General features: G+C 32.5%; 1 protein-coding gene across 1 annotated transcript in view; it reads left to right on the forward strand.

The window, feature by feature from the left end:
• gpc5a (glypican 5a) overlaps positions 1-20,945 on the forward strand; it is a 214,701-nt gene that overhangs the window by 117,439 nt on the left and 76,317 nt on the right. The gene's annotated exons all lie outside the window — the stretch shown is intronic.

The following is a 20,945-nucleotide window of genomic DNA, read 5'->3' on the forward strand; positions in this document are numbered from 1 at the left end:
ATATATTTTTTTATATATTTATTTATTTATCATGATTAATCGCATCAAAAATTTTGGTTTCAGTAACTATAAAAAAAACCTAAAACAAATATAAAAACTAACAAAATAAAACACAATAAAAACATGTTTTTTGAAAATGTATGTAAAAAAGGGAAGTTATCAGCTTTTGCAAATAAACGTTTTTATTATTTTTGAATAATTACTTTTTTATAAAAAACTTTTGTATTTTTTTTGTAACTTTTTTAAACTTTTTTTTTTTTTTTTTACTTTTAAGTTTTTAGTTTTAGTTTATTTAGTTTTAGTTATTTTGGTGCGTTAACTTAAAAAAAAACCTCTTTGTCAATGTATATATATATATATATATATATATATTGACAAAGACTTTTATATATATATATATATATATATATATATATATATATATATATTTTTTTTTTTTTTTTTTTTTTTGTAACCAGGCTTTTTATTATTAATTAAAACCATACAAAAAGGGGAATTGCTATTGCTAATCTCTTTTTGCATCACATTCTGGTGACTTTTAGATTGTGGTTTCACATCTAAGCATTCATACCCTAGTCTTCTCTTATTTCCATTTTTTTAATCATTGGCTATATTTGCATGCACCCGTATAATGCGATCAAGGCTGTACTGTGATTAAGATGGAGCTTGTGTAAACAGAATACTGTGATTGTTAATGTTATTATGCTCATAATAAGCACAGTAACCATAATCACACTAAAATATGTGCACTGTGGTTTTAATCACACTACTGGTGTTTTAATCGTATTTCGTGCTGCAGATGGATGGTGTATTTCACTCACGAAGGGAGTAACACACATGCCACATTGCATTATGTGCGATTTATGTAGTTGTTTATTTTAAAATGTCATCCCTTGTATTACCTATTACTGTAATCTGTCACAGGATTTCATAGCAGCCTGTTTTATGAGCTGTACTGGGCGAAAAGAGAACTTAAACCAAACATCATTCACATTTGTTTTAAGCATAAACTCACTTAACACTGATGCATTTTTCAGAAAACAAAACATATCACGTTCAAAACATATCAAGCTCAAGTTAAAGAAATAGTTCACCCAAAAAGGAAGATTTGCTGAAAATTTACTTACCCTCAGGTCATCCAAGATGTAGATGAGTTTGTTTCTTCATCACATTTGAAAAAATGCAGCATTGCATCACTTGCTCACCGATGGATTCACTGCAGCGAATGGGTGCCGTCAGATTGAGAGTCCAAACAGCTGATAAAAACATCACAATAATCCACAAGTAATCCACACAACTCCAGTCCATCAGTTAACATCTTGAAAAGCCAAAAATGCATGTTTGTAAGAAACGAACCCATAATTAAAGCATTTTTAACTTTTAACTGTTGTTTCCAGCCAAAATATGAATCCAGAGTCTATAATGACGCTTCCTCCAGTGAAAAAGTCCATCACCTGCTGTCTCTCACATCAAAATCCACCCATATATTTGTTAAAATATATTTGTTGGCTGCTTGATCTGTGCATATTTCTCTCCTGATTCAGACCAGGGGTCTCTTTTATAAGTGTTGTGTACGCACAAAATGGGCTGATGTCGTGTGAAGGCATCTCTACAACATTATGAAAAAATTCCAGTGTTTGAAGGATACAACTGGAAGAAACCGGTACGATTTGCACGTTTACTGCAATAAATATAGGCCTGTCTGTTTCCACAAAAAATAGCTAAAAGATGTTCACCTTATCAGCCAAAACTGTATACATTTAGTTTGATTTGAATTGTTTAAAACAATTGAAATAGGCTATTTGGCCAGTGGAAAAGAATGAGATCAACTCTATTTTAAAATATTTATGAGAACCATTTTAAATACTTTTGTTTTTATGTTTTTTTTGATATAGGCATTTATTCTAAAACATTATTTTTAGCAATAAAAATTCATGTGTCTGGCACAAATGGCATTTATAGTCCGTATCTCTAATTTCCTTAATGTAGCTTTGACGATGGTGTCACATGGATGGGAATATGCATGGAAAGTATATGCAAATTAGGTTATGCATAGTAAAACTAGGCGTTGTAAGCTCCATATATGGTGATTTCGGGGGAGGAGACGGGGTGGAGATGCACGTACGCATAATCTTCCCCTGACTGGGATTTATAAAGGGATTTTTGCACAGGTTCTGGCATACGCATGGTTTTATAAATCTGAAAACTTTTGTGCAAGCAAAATCTAGCTTTTGTGCATACGTACACTTTTAGGATGAAAACTTGGATTATTTAAAAAAAGTCTTAATAATAGATTTGTTTCTTACAAACATGCTGCTTTTGGCTCCTCAAGATGTTAATTGATGTACTGGAGTGGTATGAATTTCTTGTGATGTTTTTATCAGCTGTTTGGACTCTCATTCTGACGGCACCCATTCACCTCAGAGCATCCATTGGTGAGCAAGTGATGCAATGCTACATTTTCTTTAAATCTGATGAAGAAACAAACTCATCTACATCTTGGATGGCCTGTGAGTGAGTAAATATTCAGCAAATTTTCATTGTGGAGTGAACTATTTCTTCTTAATTCAAAGGGAAAACCAGTATTTCTTTGTTGAAGCATAAACTCATTTTGCAGTGCATTTACATTTGGCAGATGCTCTTATCCAAAGTGACCCACAATGCATGTTACGCATTAGTTTAGCTCATGCATTCCCTGGGAATTGAACCCTTGACCCTAATGTTGCTAGCGTCAGCAACACCAAGGTCATGGATTTGAATTGTGGTAAATGCATGTTCTGATATATTATACACCTTGGATACAATGCAAATCACTGAATACCAGCATCTGCCAAATGCATAAATGCAAATGCATTCGCATTCACTTTTTATGATGAATGTCATTTGTGCTTTTGCGTGTGCGATTCTCAATAATGACTCAAAAGCTGTAAGTGGAAAACTCTACTTTTGTATGGATGAATAAACGTCACTGTCTAACCTGCAGAGCCAAAAGCACCGACGTTCCCTGAACAAACAAACGTCTGCATTGATGTGATTATTATTGTCATCACTCTCTGTTTGGAGGACGGTAAACGCTCAAACGCTGACTCACGCTTGAATGTTTTGCTTTAATTAATACGATTGAAGGCAAATTAGTTTATGCTTCTTTTCATATCCCTCTGTTTTGCGAAATAACACGTCACAGCGGAACACTTAGAGACCAGGAAATCAATGAATACATATTTAAAAATCCATTTTCAGCCTTAACACGTTCGCATTTATTCTATCCCTGTTCCACCCGCTGGCCAAATCAATGATGTTTTACCGTCCTGGAGCAGCCGCGTCCTGCCTGCTGGAATAGAGCGCGTTTCTTTTCTTCCTGCTGGATGTGCTTCGAGATAAAATACAGTTGGGTCTTGATCTGTCAGAAGTAGTCCAGCATGTTCTGATCTTGAGAAACATTTCGTACAAGGTGTTATCGCCTTCTTTGCTTTTCATACACTTTTTTTGGGAACACAAATTCATACACTTCAAAAAAACCAATATCTGACCTCTGTGAGGTTCTGGTGGATTGTTATCAACCACCAGCCTAAAAATGATTTAGATTTGAGTTGCATGTAAAATTTGCATCCATTTGGATTACACAGTTGTAACACAAACTAACACAACTTAATGTGATGCATTTTTGAGTCATGCATAAATAAAACAGGTCAGAATTATTATTATTTTTTTTGCACAAGCTGAATGCGTCTTAAATAAACAGCGAGCGGACTTATATATTCATCATCAATAAATCCAACAATTTGTTTCAATCTTATGCATTTTTAACTAATTAAGCATTGCTTGTTCCACCAAGCCATATTTTAACCATGTTTGTACTGAATAAATGTAATTTTCACAATGAACAGATGCAATTTAAATAAATGCATTTTGTAAATATGATTTTATTCAAGATTAGATGGGTGCAATTTTAAAAATATTTATTTATTTTTATAATTTTTAACATGTTTAAAAATGCATTTGTAATATTTATTTATTTATTTATTTATTTATTTATTTATTTATTTTAAATATTAAAATTATTTTTGTAAATTTTTATTTTATTTGTTTTTATTGAGCTTTATTTCCATTTTAGTTTATTTTAGTAAACCAAGTTAAACTGAATGAAAAGGAGAAATGTTGCTTTGGCATATTATTTGTGACCGTGTCTGAAGTAGCACAGGTATATTTGTAGCAATAGCCAACAATACATTGTATGGGTCTAAATGATCGATTTTTCTTTTATGCCAAAAATCATTAGGATATTAAGTAAAGGTCATGTTCCATAAAGATATTTTGTAAATTTTCTACTGTAAATATATCAAAACTGAATTTTTGATTAGTAATATGTGTTGCTAAAAACATGATTTTCTCAATATTTTGAGGTTTTTTTTGCACCCTCGGATTCCAGATTTTCAAATAGTTGTATCTCCGCCAAATATTGTCCTGTCCTAACAAGCCATATAATGTATAAATCTCAATTTTTAAAAAAAAATATATGACTGGTTTTGTGGTCCAGGGTTACATTTATGATTAAATATGATTTAACAATCTTATTTTTAGTTGACTATAATAACCTTGGTGTAATCCAAATGGGTGGAAATTTTATATGCAATTCATATACTGTATACATTTAAAGCGAAAATTTGAATTTAAAGTGCAAGAAGTCAAAGTACAAATATTTTTAATTTAAAGTCGTCACATTAAACTGGGATAAAGATAAAGTATTGTAGCACTGAAAAATTGCACACCTCTAAGGAGTTGATTGAAATTACATCAGCTTTAAGGATCAGCTCTTTTCTGTCTCTTGTAATATTTCTCCTCGTTATCAAGGCCATCTTGCCGTATCTTGATGGTCTCGAGGTGCTGATGGAGGAAAAAGAGGGTGAGAGATTGAAAGAGACCTTTAGAGAAGGCCTTCAGACGTTTCCTCACAGCAGGTTCACTTCAGTCTTTCTTTGTGGAGTCACAATCATTTTGTGGCCCGGGGTGCCGTCGTCGTCGTCTCTGATAACACGACAAAGTGTACTCCTTAATGCTGATGATGACTGGAACACGAAGAGGACATTTGCTGGGAATCTCAGCGTGAAGCCACTGGTCTTCTGACAGATCCAGCGGGACTCAATGTCCAGAGCAATTTGGCCCTTGATGAGTGAGTCAGAGAAACGTCCTCCTGTTGTGGAAATGGACCGTTCGAGGGGGACGCAATGACTTTTTTAAATGTGATGATATCCGATTACGGGCTGGTGGAACATTTTGATTGGGTGTTAGGAATTAAATTGTGTTGAATTGGACACTTACGGACTCTTACTAGGATTTGTGCCATTGACGGAAAGAAAAACTCATTCAGGAGAGCAGCGTGAGTCGTCTTCAGCAGATCAGACATTCACTGGTGTGGAAAGAGTAGTGTGGGGATGCCATGGCACTCAAATTAAATTAAATATTTAAAAATTAATAAATGATAAAATCGAAAATACTGAAACAAAAAATAATAAAAACTATACTCAGTAGACATTTAAAAAATATATATTACAATAAAAATAATACAATTAAAATAATAATAATACAATAGATAAAATAAAAAGTAAATGTATTATATTTTATTTAAAATAAATACAAATATTTTATGAATATAATTTATATTTTTAAATAAAAAATATTAAATATTTATAACTACACTGAAATGTATAACTAACACTGAAATAAAAAAAAAACATACAGTAGACATTAAAAAAATATTGCAGTACAAATAATACAATTAAAATTATAATAATACATTTGATTAAAAGTAAATGTATTATTTTATTTAAAATAAATGCAAATATTTTATAAATTAATTTATATAATATTTTATAAAATATATTGTTTTTAATATATATTTTAAGATTATATTTTAAAATATATACAATAGCACAAAACAAAACCTTAATTTTAATTTAACTTAAACTAAATATAAAACAAATTCAAAATATTAATAAAAACTCCATTAATAATAGCATCTCAAAATATTAATAAAAACTCAATTAATAATAGCATCTTAGTGTTACTAATATAACACCGGTACCACCATGGTATTTTTGATTCTTTTTTGGAAATGAGTGTTGGATGTTATATTACTTTACTATGTAAATACCATGGTATATAAACTTTGGTACCATGGTAAGTAAAGGTAACACAGTATTACCATACCATCACTGTACCATGGTATATCACCACAGTACTCTACACAAAACAACAGAAAGGACAAACAATACTTACTGTACCAAAAAGTACCATGGTACTACTGTGGTATTTTAACAATACCACGGTAAAAACCATTTCAGTATCATTTTAAAGTATCGTAGTATTACCATCACTGTACCACTGTGTTATTTTGTATTATTTTAAGGGTTCCATGGTCTTGTATTATTATGATATTCAAACGTATTTTAGAGAATACTGTGGTATTACCATAGTACATCTCCAAAAGAGCTTTTTTACTCCAATATGCTAGGCTTCAGGGAGAATCGTAGTGAATCAATGAGTGAATGCAGTGGGATAATGGTGTCAATATTCTGGGCTAACCATTACCCATGATACCGAGCGGCCCAAAGCCGACACAAGCTTTCAATACAACTTGCCTGTGGCAGAAAGCCACCCTGCAGCTTCAGTTTGCCCAGAGCATCAGGCTAATGAGCTTCTCTCCTTCAGCTCGGCCCGCAGACTTAGGAAAAGAAGCCCATGGTTTCTTTTTCAAGCCATGATGCCTTCAAAAATGTTCTTGTAATGCAGGGCTTTAGCTCTGGTCCGTGAGGGGTCAGTTCAGCACCAATGCTTTACTTTACTTTGTCCAAAAATTACTTTCCCGTTTCAGGTCCAGCCTCTTTCATAAAGGTGAAGCGTGCAGTTGCTTTGTGGGGAAAAGACTACAGGAAGTGCATTAGTCAATTTTGGGATTTAGGGCTATTTGAACTATGTGACTAGTGGAATGAAAACATGCAAAATACACTTTATCTGTTTGCATCTGTGGATTTCAGTTTTTAAAATGAGTTTTTTTTTCTCCACTTTAACAGCACTTACATATACCAAACATTACCTTTTTATTTCTGTCTGTATTCTGAAGATTTTTACGCAGGGGTTTGTTCATATATCATTGGTATGGAAGCTTGTTTCTGCTACTTGATAAAATAATAATAATAATCATAATAAATAGTAATTTTGACCTTTTATCTCGTAACTGACCTTTTTCCTGCAAAAATTGAAAGAAAAAAATCTGAATTGTTGAGACGCAGAATTATAAGATGTAAATTTGCAATTTGAGAAGAAATATCAGAAAATAAGAAATATAAGAAATTTTTAAGATATAAATGCACAGTTGTGGGGAAAAAAGTTCATTGTGAGATGAAAAATTCACAATTACATTTTTTTTTCTTCATTTTTTGGCGGGGAAAAAAACTACAACTGCAAATTCTGACCTTTTTTTTCTCTCAGAATTGCATGATACAAACTTGTAAATCTGACATTTTTTCTCAGAATCGAGTAATAAAAAACATACAATTGTGACTTTTTTTTCTCAGAAATGTGAGTTTATATCTTGCAATTTTGATCAGTCTTTTTTTCCCTCAAAACTGGACTTTATAATTGGACTTTTTATCTTACAGTGAAAAAAGGTAAAAAAAAAAAAAAATTTTATTTTTATATTAAATTATTATTTTTTATTTCACAGTACTGAGAAAAAGTCCGATTTGCGTAAAGTCAGAATTGCGTAGAAAAAGTCAGAATTACGAGAAAAAAAGTCAGAATTGCAAGTTTTTATTTGACAATTCTGATGAAAAAAATGTGTGAAAATCTGAATTATTAATTTTTATCTCACAGCACTGAGAAAAAAGTCAGATATGCATGAAAAGTCAGAATTACAAGAAAAAAGTCCGAATTACGAGTTTTTTATCTCGCAATTCTAACTTTATTTCTCACAATTGCCAGTTCATATAATGCAATTCTGAGAAAAAAGTCAGAATTGCGTGAAGAAAAAAAAAAGTCAGAATTGCGAGAAAAAAGTCAAGTTTGTGAGTTTTTATCTGACAATTCTGAGAAAAAAAGTCAGAATTGCATGTTTATATCTTACAATATATCTCACAATATAAACTCACAATTACGAGTTTATATCTCACAATTCTGAGAAAAAAAGTCTGAATTGTGAGATAAAAAAGTCGCAATAAATTATTTATTTTATTATTATTGTTATTTTTGATTTAATGGTGGAAACTGACTTCCCTAAAAAAACAGATTATGAGACGTAAATTCCAAGAAAAAAAGTCAACATTCTTAATTTTCGTGCAATTTTTACTTTTTGTGAGTTGCACAGTTGCGAGTCTTTTTTTTTTTTTTTCTTTAGGATGCATTTGCGTTTAACTTGTTCAGTATGACGTATTTCAAAGTGAAACGGGATGTTCAACAAAATAATGTTGGAACTGATTGGACACCTGTTTGGTGTCATTTATTTTTTTGTTCTCCGCAGTTCAGTTTTGCACCACTAGCGGTGCAGAAATGACACACTTCACCTTTAAAAATATTTTTGCAGAGCACTTTTGTTGTTACTTCTGAATTTTGCAGCGAATCACCATGCAAGTCATACCCTCTCTCTGTCTGTTATGTGTGTATCTTCTTCTCGCCTGTCTGCTTCTCTTTCTTTGTGTCTCGGTTCCTTTCTGAGATCGTCTCGATTTCTCTCATGTTCTGCCTCTTATTCTCTCTCGCAGCCCTTTCGTTTATGAAACGGGGAAACTTTATGCATGCATATAGAAGTTGCTCATTCCTTAGAGGGCTTGAATATGTCGAGTCTTTCAACGCATCTTAATTTAGCATCTTGGAGCTCATCTGTGGCTCAGACTTCCCAGCAGGCTGAGCAGAGGCTGAGGTCGTCTCTGTTGACCTGCGCTGGCATTGCAGCCTGATCCACACCATCTGTGATGTGTCAGTGCAGCAGATCCATAGAGCTCTTTGTCAGATATGTGCATTAGATACATGCATGCTAAAGCGTGTTTGCTGTCATATGGCTGTAGCTCATACTGCGCTGGGATCAGTGAGGGATCAAACAATGAGGTGTGAAGTGTCAGCTGCGGTTTTGTGTGGATCTGAGTGCATATATCTCATTCTTGAGGTGTAGTAATTACTCAGTACCTCTGTCTCTGTGTAATATGATGGACCCACAGCTTAATTTTATGATACAACAAAATATAACATCAGCAGATTATAAACAATAGCATAGAAGTACTGTTTCTGTGTTACTGAAGCTGAATTGGTTAATGATGATGCTAGAGACATCAAGATCATGCATTTTGATAGTGTATTCCAGTGCAATTATATTATGTTATTTTATTTTATTGTGCAGCAAATAAATAAAATTGCATTTAAATATGTAAATAATAAATATTCAGAAGCAGTATCTAACATCAGTCAGAGTCAATATATAAAAAAATTGCACTAAACTGGAAAATCTGACATTTATTTTAGCTTATATGATACAGGGTGGTCCACAAAAAAAAATTTGTTTAAAAAAAAAAAGTTTTATGCATACGTTTATGTATTGCAATTTATGTTCTCATTTGTATGTATTTTTAAACTATTTACTAATATACATTTTATAATTTAATCACATTAGTGCTGTATTTTGTCAGTGGGAACAAGGGAGTGAGTCATTGAATCATTCATTGAATCGATTCAAAAGAATCTCTTGCGTTAATGATTACATTTATATTAATATTACTATTTTTTTTTTAACATTTCTTTCTATGGCATGAATAGTAATAGTATGTTTATATGCATTATTTATTTAGGTATATAAGTATTATCATTTATTCTGTATTATCTTTATAATTTTATATTATAAAATGTAAAATAAAATATATATCTAAAAAAAATATATATATATTACATTATTAGTCAAAACGATACAAAAATCCTAATACAGCAACCTGAAAAATCTGATTTTTATAAATAGATATTTTATTGTTTTTTTATGAGTTCTTTTTTTATGTGGTTTATTTACTAAGAAGTCATTCATACACATAATGTTCTATCTTTTAAAATACAAACAAGTGTAGGATTCAGAACAACCGTATATATCTAAAAGGTAAAACATGAGCTCATTGTTGTAATCTAGTCGTTCTGTCATAATATTCCTAAATTATTCCTAGTCAGAAGCTTCCATAAATATTTAGCTTATATGCAATTGTGCTTTCAGTACTACTGTGCAAACACTGAAGATTGTAGACCTAAGAAGCAAAGCATTTTCACACTCCTTGAAACTCAGTACAAGGCTTTCCAAGCTTCTCAGTGTAATTTCCCACATAATAACTGGCTAATTTATTATTTCGTGCATGTATCACGCTTTCTCTTCTAGACTGGAGACTGTCCAAAAAATGAGTTCAACAAAGTTAGAGCTGTCAGGAAACTCAGACAAGTGGACGCCCCGATAACTGCTCTCATTTATATGGAAATGGAAATGGTAACCAATCAATTTCTCTCATTTGAATGACTCAACTCTTGCCCCTGTGTGGAACCATCGATTTAACTCCAGCCCTGGTCAAAGACGCCTCCTGAGGACTAGTAGCTTCGCAAAGAGATTCACCTCAGCTAAAAGGTGTAAACATATGGTCACATGATCCGTTTTGCAGTATTCGGACCTTATGACGGTGACAGACTCAGGTTTTTTTTTTTTTTTTTAGCTTCAGACTGAATCCATCCATTCGTCGGAGATGAATCATCTCTGTATGTTTTGAGACAATGAATCATTCTATAAGTCCCTTAAAATATTTGTAGATACTTGTTGGATTCAGAATAGCATACTAGCTTTCTACTCTTATTATTTCTGACATATAATAAGAAGAATAATAGTGTAGTATGCTACAGTGTTCTGAATTTAGCCACTGAATCAATTAATGAATCAATGATTCATTGACTCCTAACACATACAAGATGCTCATTTATCACCATCTATTGACCTAAATATGTAATTTGAGGAAATGGTAAATGAATTAATCAATGAACAAATATGTATGTTTGAAAGTGAAAATGATTTAGTGATTTCTGTTTCAAATAAATGTTGCTTAGTTGAACCTTCTGTTCATAAAAGAATCATGAAAATCGTGATTTAAAACAACAACAACAACAAAAACGATTAAACAGCATGTTTTTAATAATTAAATAAAACATTTAAATAATATAAAGTCAAAAAAAAAAAAATCCAGTTTTGCCAAAACACATTAAAATGGAAAACAGTCATTTTAAATTGTCAAAATATTTTACTGAATTTTTAATCAAGTAAATGCATCCTTGAGCATAAAACATTAAAAATATTAAACATTTTGAAAAATCCATACAACAGTGTAGGTTTTTCTGATTACTGAATGTATTATTAGTGCACTTTTCTTCATTTTGTAGAAGCTTTTATCTAAAGCAACTTACAAATGGAGAAAATTCTGCTTTCTTTATTGCGTCCTTTTGTTCATGTCTTCTGCGTTACAGTCAATAATTATCACATCTTCTGTTTCCTTTCATCGAATGCATTTCAGATCATCATAACAGTCCATCAGCTCTTTCCGGCCAGTGTTTCTGCATTGAACTAACTCGCCATCAACCTCCCATCACCCACGGGTTGAATTATTTACCGTTCATTGACATGCAGCCTCACCAGCCTGTTTGTTGGTGAATTATTGATACCTGCCCATTCCCAGTCGCTCTACTCAAACCCAAACAAATCTTCATTTGCTGAACGCCTCGCACTCTTCAATGCACACACAGAAAAGCAATTAAGATGTCAGAGCGTGTCGGGCTGGAAGTGTGAGGCTGCGCTTGATTCATCGAGCTGGTTAGCGGAGAAGCCCGTAGGAGCACTTCCTAAGGCTGGGGTCAGAGGTCACAGAGGGTCCTCAAGTAGACGTTGAACAAGGTACTTGTGGATGTTTGAGTGATCGCTGCGGTTTAACAAGGCCAGGCTCCAATCAAATTGATTGAGAGTTAATTTCAGAGCTTGGACTCTTGATTTTGCTATCTTTGAATCAGACAGCGTCTTTGTTTGCCGTGTGTTGGTTTCCATGGAAACGCAGTGCCGCTGTCACGCACCCAAGACCCGATTAAGACTGTTTTCAAAGTAAAAACTTCAGTGAATGTTACAGACGCTGTTGTTCATTTGACAGAGACGATGGTGTCAGTGACATGTGATAAAACAGCTCCTGATAGTCCTCACAACAGCGCTGATCTGTACCATCTTCTGTCTGTCTGTCTGTCCATCCATCCATCCATTCATGTCTATCTATTTTCTGTCTGTCCATCTGTCCATCCATCCATTTATCCATCTGTCTTATCTATTTTTCAACTGTCTGTCAATCTGTCCATCCATTTATCCATCTTCCATCCATCTGTCCGTCCGTTTATCCATCCATCCATCCATCCATCCATCCATCCATCTGTCTTATCTATGCTCCATCTGTCTGTCCATCCATTCGTCCATCTTCTATCCATCTGTCTGTCCATTCATCTTCCGTCTGTCCATCCGTCTATCCATCCATCCATCCATCCATCTGTCTATTTTCCATCCGTCTGTCCATCCATCTAATTAGGTCTGTCCGTCTGTCTGTCCATCCGTTTTCTGTTTGTCCATCCATCCATCTGTCTGTTTTCCATCTGTCTGTCCATCTATCCATCCATTCATCCATCCATCCATCCATGTCTATTTTCTGTCTGTCATTCATCCATCCATCTGTCCATCCATCCATCCATCCATCCATCTTATCTATTTTCCAGCTGTCTGTCCATCTGTCCATCCATCCATCCATCCATCCATCCATCTTATCTATTTTCCATCCATCCATCCATCTGTCTTATCTATTTTCCATCTGTCTGTCTATCTGTCCATCCATTCATCCATCTTCTATCCATCTGTCCATCCATCCATCCATCCATCCATCCATTCCTCTCCATCCATGTGTCTTATCTATTTTCCATGCGTCCGTCCATCTGTCCATCCATCTAATTAGGTCTGTCTGTCTGTCCGTCCATTCATCTTCTGTTTGTCCATCCATCCATCCATCCATCTGTCTGTTTTCCATCTGTCTGTCCATCTGTCCATCCATTCATCCATCCATCCATCTTCTGTCTGTCCTTCCATCCATTCATTTTCTATCTGTTCTTCCATCCATCCATCTTCCATCTGTTTGTCCGTCCATCCATCCATCCATCCGTCCATCCATCCATCCATCCATCCATCCATCCATCCATCTTCTGTCTGTCTGTCCATCCATCCATCTATTTTCCATCTGTCTGTCCATCTGTCCATCCATTTTCCATCCACCCATCTATCCGTCTTGTGTCTGCCCTTCCATCTATCCATCTTCTGTTCATCCATCGATCCATCCATCTATTTTCCATCTGTCTGTCCATCTGTCCATCCATTTATCCATTCATTCATCCATCCATCCATCCATCCATCCATCCATCCATTTTATGTCTGTCTGTCTATCTGTCCATCCATCTTCCATCTGTCCGTTCATCTATCTTACTATCTATCTATCTATCTATCTATCTATTTATCTATCTGTCTGTCTGTCTGTCTATCTGTCTATCATTCTATCGTTCTATCTTCCGTCTATCTATAATCTGTCCATCCGTCTGTCTTGACAAACTTTGCATTTATAAAATTTTACACTTAGAACTGAGTTATAATCCTTGAATTTCTGTTTATTTATTTATCAAATGATTGATTTGATTTTTAATGACTTAAATAAAACTTCCAGTTTTATTCCAAATTAAATCTTCCAGTGTCTTAGTGTCCATTTACAAACTATAGTTTGCAATAACCTTATGCATCCTGGACCTCCATTGCCCTTGTTTTTTACATAAATATGTATAAGTACGAGAGCTTAATTAATGCAGTTTATCATGTTGTGTCAGGTGTGACATGCAGTCTCAGGGAACATTTTACCAAAATCCAAGTTTCTGTAAACGAGATCCTTCTGATAAATGTACAGTACACAAACATATTGGTTACTGCATAATTTTTGCCTTTATAATTGAATACTTACTGCATATTAAATTAATATGCACTAAAATATTTATAGGTAATGACTAATGTTGGATTTTAACTACAAAACAACACAGTTTTAAGAAATTCAGGCTGCAAAAAACTCATGACTGAAAAGCTCAGGTTCACACCACAAAAACACCAGTGCTTGATTCTGATTCTGTGCTCACATTCAGTTTGGTTGTGAGGTTGACCTTTTAAATGTGACCCGTATTAGGAATGTGCAAAACTAGCCAACTAATCGGTCGTAGGGAAGCCCAGTATAATTAGACTGGTTTTGGGTTCATCTGACCCCGATCGGGTGGTTTTCTCAGGGGGTGTTTGCATAAGATGTGTTCCTGTGTTCAAAACAGATTTAAGCAGCGCAAGAAAATGCAGGGACTGTTTTTAACCTCTGCTTCGCGCCTGGGTTTATTTTGCGATAATGAGCCGCTCGCTGTGTATTATTTCCTTTAGTTTGTGTGTGTGTGTGTGTGAGACAGGGTATACGCCTCTGTTTTGAAAAGAGAAAAATACAGCAACAACAAAGAAGGTGAAGAAGAGACTACAAGCAATTTAGAAAGAGATTCCGAAAAAAAAAAAGCGAGCAAGCAAAAGAGAAGGACAGATGTGGCAGGTCACGGCTGTCACAGGTGAGCGGAGTGAGCGATCTTTCTCTGGCTGCTTACCCCTGTTCATTTATTCTGGATCAATTTTATTGAGTTTCATCAAGTGAGCGCCGGCCTGCCAGAGATCAAGGCTTGGCACAGTCGGCTGGATGGCAGATGCTGGATTCTGATTGGCAGCTGGGCCGTTCCAGCGACGTCCGTGCTGACAGAACATTGGCTTCGGTTCGGGAGAGCGCCGTCCAAAGTCGTGCAACTGAAGCAGAGATAACTAGGTCTGTACGGACCGCAATCGCTTTTCACAGCTCATGTGAGGACCGATGGAGACCACGATACACACACACACACACAATGAAGTCTGAGCAACATGATTCTTGAAGAATGTGGGACCATGGTATTATCTCAGCATGGTCTTTAACATAATAGTATACCATGGTATTCTTAAGTACCTTGGAGTAAAATGTCAATACTATTTCATAGACTGTACAGGTACATTAATATAAAGATGATAAGTGTAGTTTATCTGCAATCCATTCATTCTTTTGAAATAAAATGAAATTAAACTATGCGAAAGGCCTATTATTTTGTGAAAGAGTATTATTTTGTGAAAATATAATTATAGCATAAATAATACTATTAAATGCATTTCTAAAATAAATATTGTAATGTTATAATTCTATTATAATTATTTTAAATAATTTTATTTTAAATAAAAATAGTTTTAAATAATTATATTAAATTATCATAATACATATCAATAATTATTATATATTACATTATTACCTACATAATGCTAATTTATAGTGAGATATTATATAATGTGTTCTATGTTATAATACTAATTATATAAGATAATTATTTGTTATTCTATAAATAAGTTTTTTTATTATAATTTAAATAATATATGTATTTCTAAAATATGATAAAATAAATTATTATAATACATGTTATATTAATTGTTATTATATATTGCATTGTTATATAAATAATACAAATTTATAGAGAGGTTATTATATAATATTAATAGTAATTATATAATTATTTTTATCATTATATAAATATAAAAACATTTTCTTTATTATAATATAATAATATTAAATGTTTCTATAATATAAAAAATATTATGAATTAAACTGCGTATTTATATTAATTATTATAATATATAATAATAATATATACACACATTTGTTTATATTATTATGTAATATTGTAATCTATTATTAATATAAATGTTGTTTATTATAAATAATATTAAATGCATATATAAAATAAATAAATAAAAATGAAAACTAATGCAGATTTATAATGAGAGTATTATATAATATATAACATTATAATAGTAATCATATAAGAGACTTGTTTATATTATTCTATAAATATCAATATTTTTATTATAATTTAAATATTTATGTTAAATGCATGTCTAAAATATGAAAAGTAATATAAATTATTATAATACATATTATATTAATTATATATTGCATTATTTTAAATAATACAAATTTATAGATAATTTATTATATAAGGTTATTATTATATATAATTATATAAATATAAATAGACTGTTTTATAATAATAATATTAAATGTTTCTGAAATATAAAATAATATCAATTAGATTGCATAATATTAATAAATTATACATTATATAAATAAAATAAATGTCAAATATTAGTAATAATTATACAAGAGAATTGTTTATATAGTTATATAAATTTAAATTATTAAATAATATGAATGTGGTTTATGATATAAATATTAATGTAAATAAATGTACAAAATGCTATAAATATACGTATATATATACATACATATACATATATATATATATATATATATATATATATATGACAGTGTACCAATCTCAAATCACATTTGTGTGACCTAGTTTGAATTAATTGATTCTGAATTAATCACAGGATATAAGTGGGCTCACACAAGGGCCCGCACGTAATTACAAAAACACTCATGAATGACCTCAGCGTCTAAATTTCTCGCTGTTCACATTGGGATTCAGGCGGCTGTGCGAATGTTTATGTGCTTATTAGACTGCTGATGGTGATTTGTACACACCGCGGACACCTTGACGGTCAGCGTGACCTTTTCTCTCAGGACTAGGGCTGATGATGACGACTCTATGAGCCCAGAAAGTGAAAGTCTGTGTGTTTGTGTCCCGTGAGGTAAATAAGGGCCAGACAGCTGTCTTCAGTCAATCAGTGCTACATGACCTTGTTTTTGGGACACAGGGAAGACCATCTGGAGTCCCGCGTGCCTCTAAACAACAAGATCCTTCGGTACAGTGAAGAGAATTAACCTTAAAGAAATAGTTCACTCTTATAACTTGTATTGCTTTCTTTCCTCTGTGGAACACGGAAGAAGAAATTTTGGAGCTGATTCAAAACAATGTTTCATTCTGGAATCCATGTATGTAATGTTCTGAATCCGAAACGATAATTAGCCCCGCCCACCGTGTGATCTCATTGGTCTAAAGTCCCCCCACTGTTCTACAAGAAACGTTTCATTGGCTGAGATTGTGTCACTAGTTCAGCATAAAAATGATTTACGCTCATAATCTTTGAATGAACAAACACGTCAAGCTTCTGGTTTTACGTCGTCCGGTTTAATCCTGCGTCTGTGTGACTTTGATAAGACGTGTTGATTCACGCGTCATTTAGTCTGACTCCGGTAAACGGTTTGTTAATGAACTTTCATGCACCTGAGGAAAAGCAAACGACAGTCGCTTCATCAAATACAGTTTCAGTCTAAACAAATCAGGCGGTATTTCCAAATATGACTGCGTTCGTCTTGTTAGCGAAGCCGCTTTGAAGACATCTGCGCATCGGAAAATGTGTCAGCTATTTATTTGTGTACCAGGACGCTTTTATGGTGTTTACCTCCTCTGTTGCCATTTAGATTTAGTGAGGCCATTTTTCACAAATCATAAATGTTTAATGACACATTTACGGGAGCAGGGAAAGCTTATCGACTGTGACATTAATCTGACTTTTTTTTTTTTTTTTATCAGTCACTGCTCATATCCAGTTTTTTTTGTATATTTGAGAATGTGGAATTAGCATGCTGAACTTGCAGTTTCTGTGTATTTTAACTATTTTTTAAGTAGACTGATGATGTCAGTAGTTTGAAACCTATGACCACAAACTTTAATTGAATGCATGTTAATACAATACAATGCATATTTTCCATTAAATTGTATTATTTTAATAAAAAACATGTTCACTAATTAATAATAATAATAATAATTATTATTATTATTGTTATTATTTATTATTATTAATGGGCATATTATAGAATAGTTTCCACCATGGAATATATATTAAAAAAAACATATATTTACAATTTAAAAATTAAATCAAATTAATAATAATAATACACAAAAATGAATTGTGACTTTCAATCTCGCATTTCACAATTCTTTTTTTTTTTTTTTTTTTTTTTTTTGTATTTGAGAATGTGTATTAGCATGCCGAACCTGCAATTTTTGTGTATTTTAACTCATTTTTAAGTGGATTGATGATGCCAGTGATTTGAAACCTGTGACCACAAACTTTATTATTATTATTAATGAGTGTATTAAAGAAACTGTTTCCACCACAGAATATATATTAAAATATAATTTTTAAATGTATATTTATTTTAAATTTTATTTGTATTTGTTTGTAAATTTTTGTATATATGTAGATAGGTAGATAGATAGATTTAAAAATTAAATTAGTAATAAAAATAATAATAATAATAATAATAAATATAAAAAAAATTATTGTGACTTTTTATCTTGAAATCCACAATTACTAAAATTACTTTCTAGAAATTTTGAGTTTATGTCTTACAATTCTGACTATTTTTTTTTTTTTTTTTTACTCTGAATTCTGATTTCGCAATACTTTTTTTTTTTAGGTAATTGCAACTTTGTCTCAGAATTCTGACTTTTCTTCTTAGAATTTTCTTCTCAGAACTCAGAATTGCAAGAGAGAAAAAAAAACATTGAATTGTGAGATAAATAATATATGTTCCTTATTTCGAAAATAATTTTGGGGTAAAATTAACTTGAGATTCATTAATTTTTTGTCACTATTTAATATTACATCATTTTTAACATTATATAATATTAAAATTAGTATTCTTATCAAAGAAAAATATTTTTAATTTTAAAAATTAGAATTATTTATTAAATAATTTAGCAGTTTAAACTTACTGATCTGCGACTACACAAATATGTTTGTAAACTGTTTCTGTGAAAGTACAAATCATTTTTAGTCCCACATGTGCCGAATCTATTTGCTTCTGGATTCCTCGTTTCTCCTTTCACAGCTGTTTAATTCGTACACCTCCAAAAAACAAAAAAAACAAAAAACATCTCAAAAAAGGTCCTTGATCCCTCATGTCCCAAAGCGGCCATCAGTTTCATGCACTGTCAGCCCCGTTACCCCAAACGCCGGTGGCCTATATTTGCATTTGCGCTGTGTTGCGAGGTCACGCCTGGCTTCCCTGGAGGTGAATCTGCTTCCTACACAAATCAGCCTAATCCTGGAGGCGTCCCGTCCGGCCTGCGTTTGCCCCGAGGACCTGCTAGATAAGCAGCCAGGAGTCCCGGGCTTCCACGTTGTTAATTACACCAGAGAAAGCAGCGAGATCTCATGAGATATGCCGAAAAAGAGGGGCGGCGATGTGGCTTTAAAATCGTGTCTCTCCAGCTGTTGTTTGCTGTCAAAGGTGGGGCTGGACATGACAGATAGCGGCCCCCTGAGACCCTGGGTGATATAGGAGATACGTGACTGTGTTTTACACACCGGAAAGGCCCCGTTTGCTTGCATTAGCGCTTATGTAAAGGGCAGCTCTGTCTCTTTCTTATCTATCTGGGATTGTAGATCTGGTTTAATGCATCGTGAAAGCTCATGCAGACGAGATAATGCACAGATCATGACTCAGACACCGTGATTTACTGCGCTGTGGTGCTTTTTATATTATTCTACCTCTCTTAGACATAAATACAGATAGATAAGCACACACATAGTAAGGAAATAATGCTCCAGCAGAAACAGCAGAACTATGAGAATGAGATTTTATGCTGGCACTAACTGATTTTCTTTTCAAACTTGAACTACTGTTCTGTTTTATTTTATTTTATTTTATTTTATTTTATTTTATTTTATTTTATTTTATTTATTTTATTTTATACCAATCCTTTCATTTAAGGACATCAGTTTTTATTTTATTTTATTTTATTTTATTTTATTTTATTTTATTTTATTTTATTTTATTTTATTTTATTTTATTTTATTTTATTTTATTTTATTTTATTTTATACAAAATATTTTATTTATTTATTTATTTTATTTGTTTTCACAAAAATATTCAGCAGTACTGATGATAATCAAAAATGTTCCTTGAGCAGCAAATCAGCCTAATAAATATGATTTTTGAAGGATCATGTGACACTGAAGACTTAAGTAATGATGCTGAAAATTCAGCTTTGCATCACAGGAATAAATTACATTTTACAATATATTAAAATAGAAAATAGTTAATTTAAATTGTAATAATATTTCACAATATTACTGATTTTACCAAATTTTTGATCAAATAAATATATCCTCGGTGAGCAGAAGAGAGGGAAAAAAAACTTCAAACTTTTGCACAGTAGTGTATATTTCTAATATATTATTATATTATAGGAAACGTTTTACTCTGCACACTATATACACATGGTAATTATAAAAGTGTGATTTACAGGTCTGGGAAAAATCATGAAAAACATCTAGAAAATGGGCAATATCACTGAGATATACACACGTTTATAGAAATTCAAATCTTTTTATTTTATTTTATTTTATTTTTTTTTTTTCAAATATTCTTATTCTAATCATGAAAATCTGCTGGTCAGAAAATATGGGAACCTTATAAATTGTTGCACTGATGTAAATGTGACAAGAATGGTGTCACCGACAATTTACAGATGTCACAAATGTAATGATTCTGCATTAAAACAATAATAAAGTGCAGGTTTTTCAGGTTCGGTTGATCTTATTTAAGCAAACATTTAGTTGCTGATAGCTGGATGCAATCAATATTGCAAAATTTGTTGATGCATCAATAGACAAACTCTTCGTAAAAATTCTTGTAAAAGGTAAGACCTTGACAGTAAGATAAAGTGATCCACGTTTCGTCCATTTATTTAGCCTCCTCGAGGGAGTCGGATGCAACTGTGCTGGGAGTTTTAATTGGCCGGTTGCATTGCAGCAAACA

Source organism: Labeo rohita, chromosome 1 (assembly GCF_022985175.1).
Source record: "Labeo rohita strain BAU-BD-2019 chromosome 1, IGBB_LRoh.1.0, whole genome shotgun sequence".
NCBI lineage: Eukaryota > Metazoa > Chordata > Actinopteri > Cypriniformes > Cyprinidae > Labeo > Labeo rohita.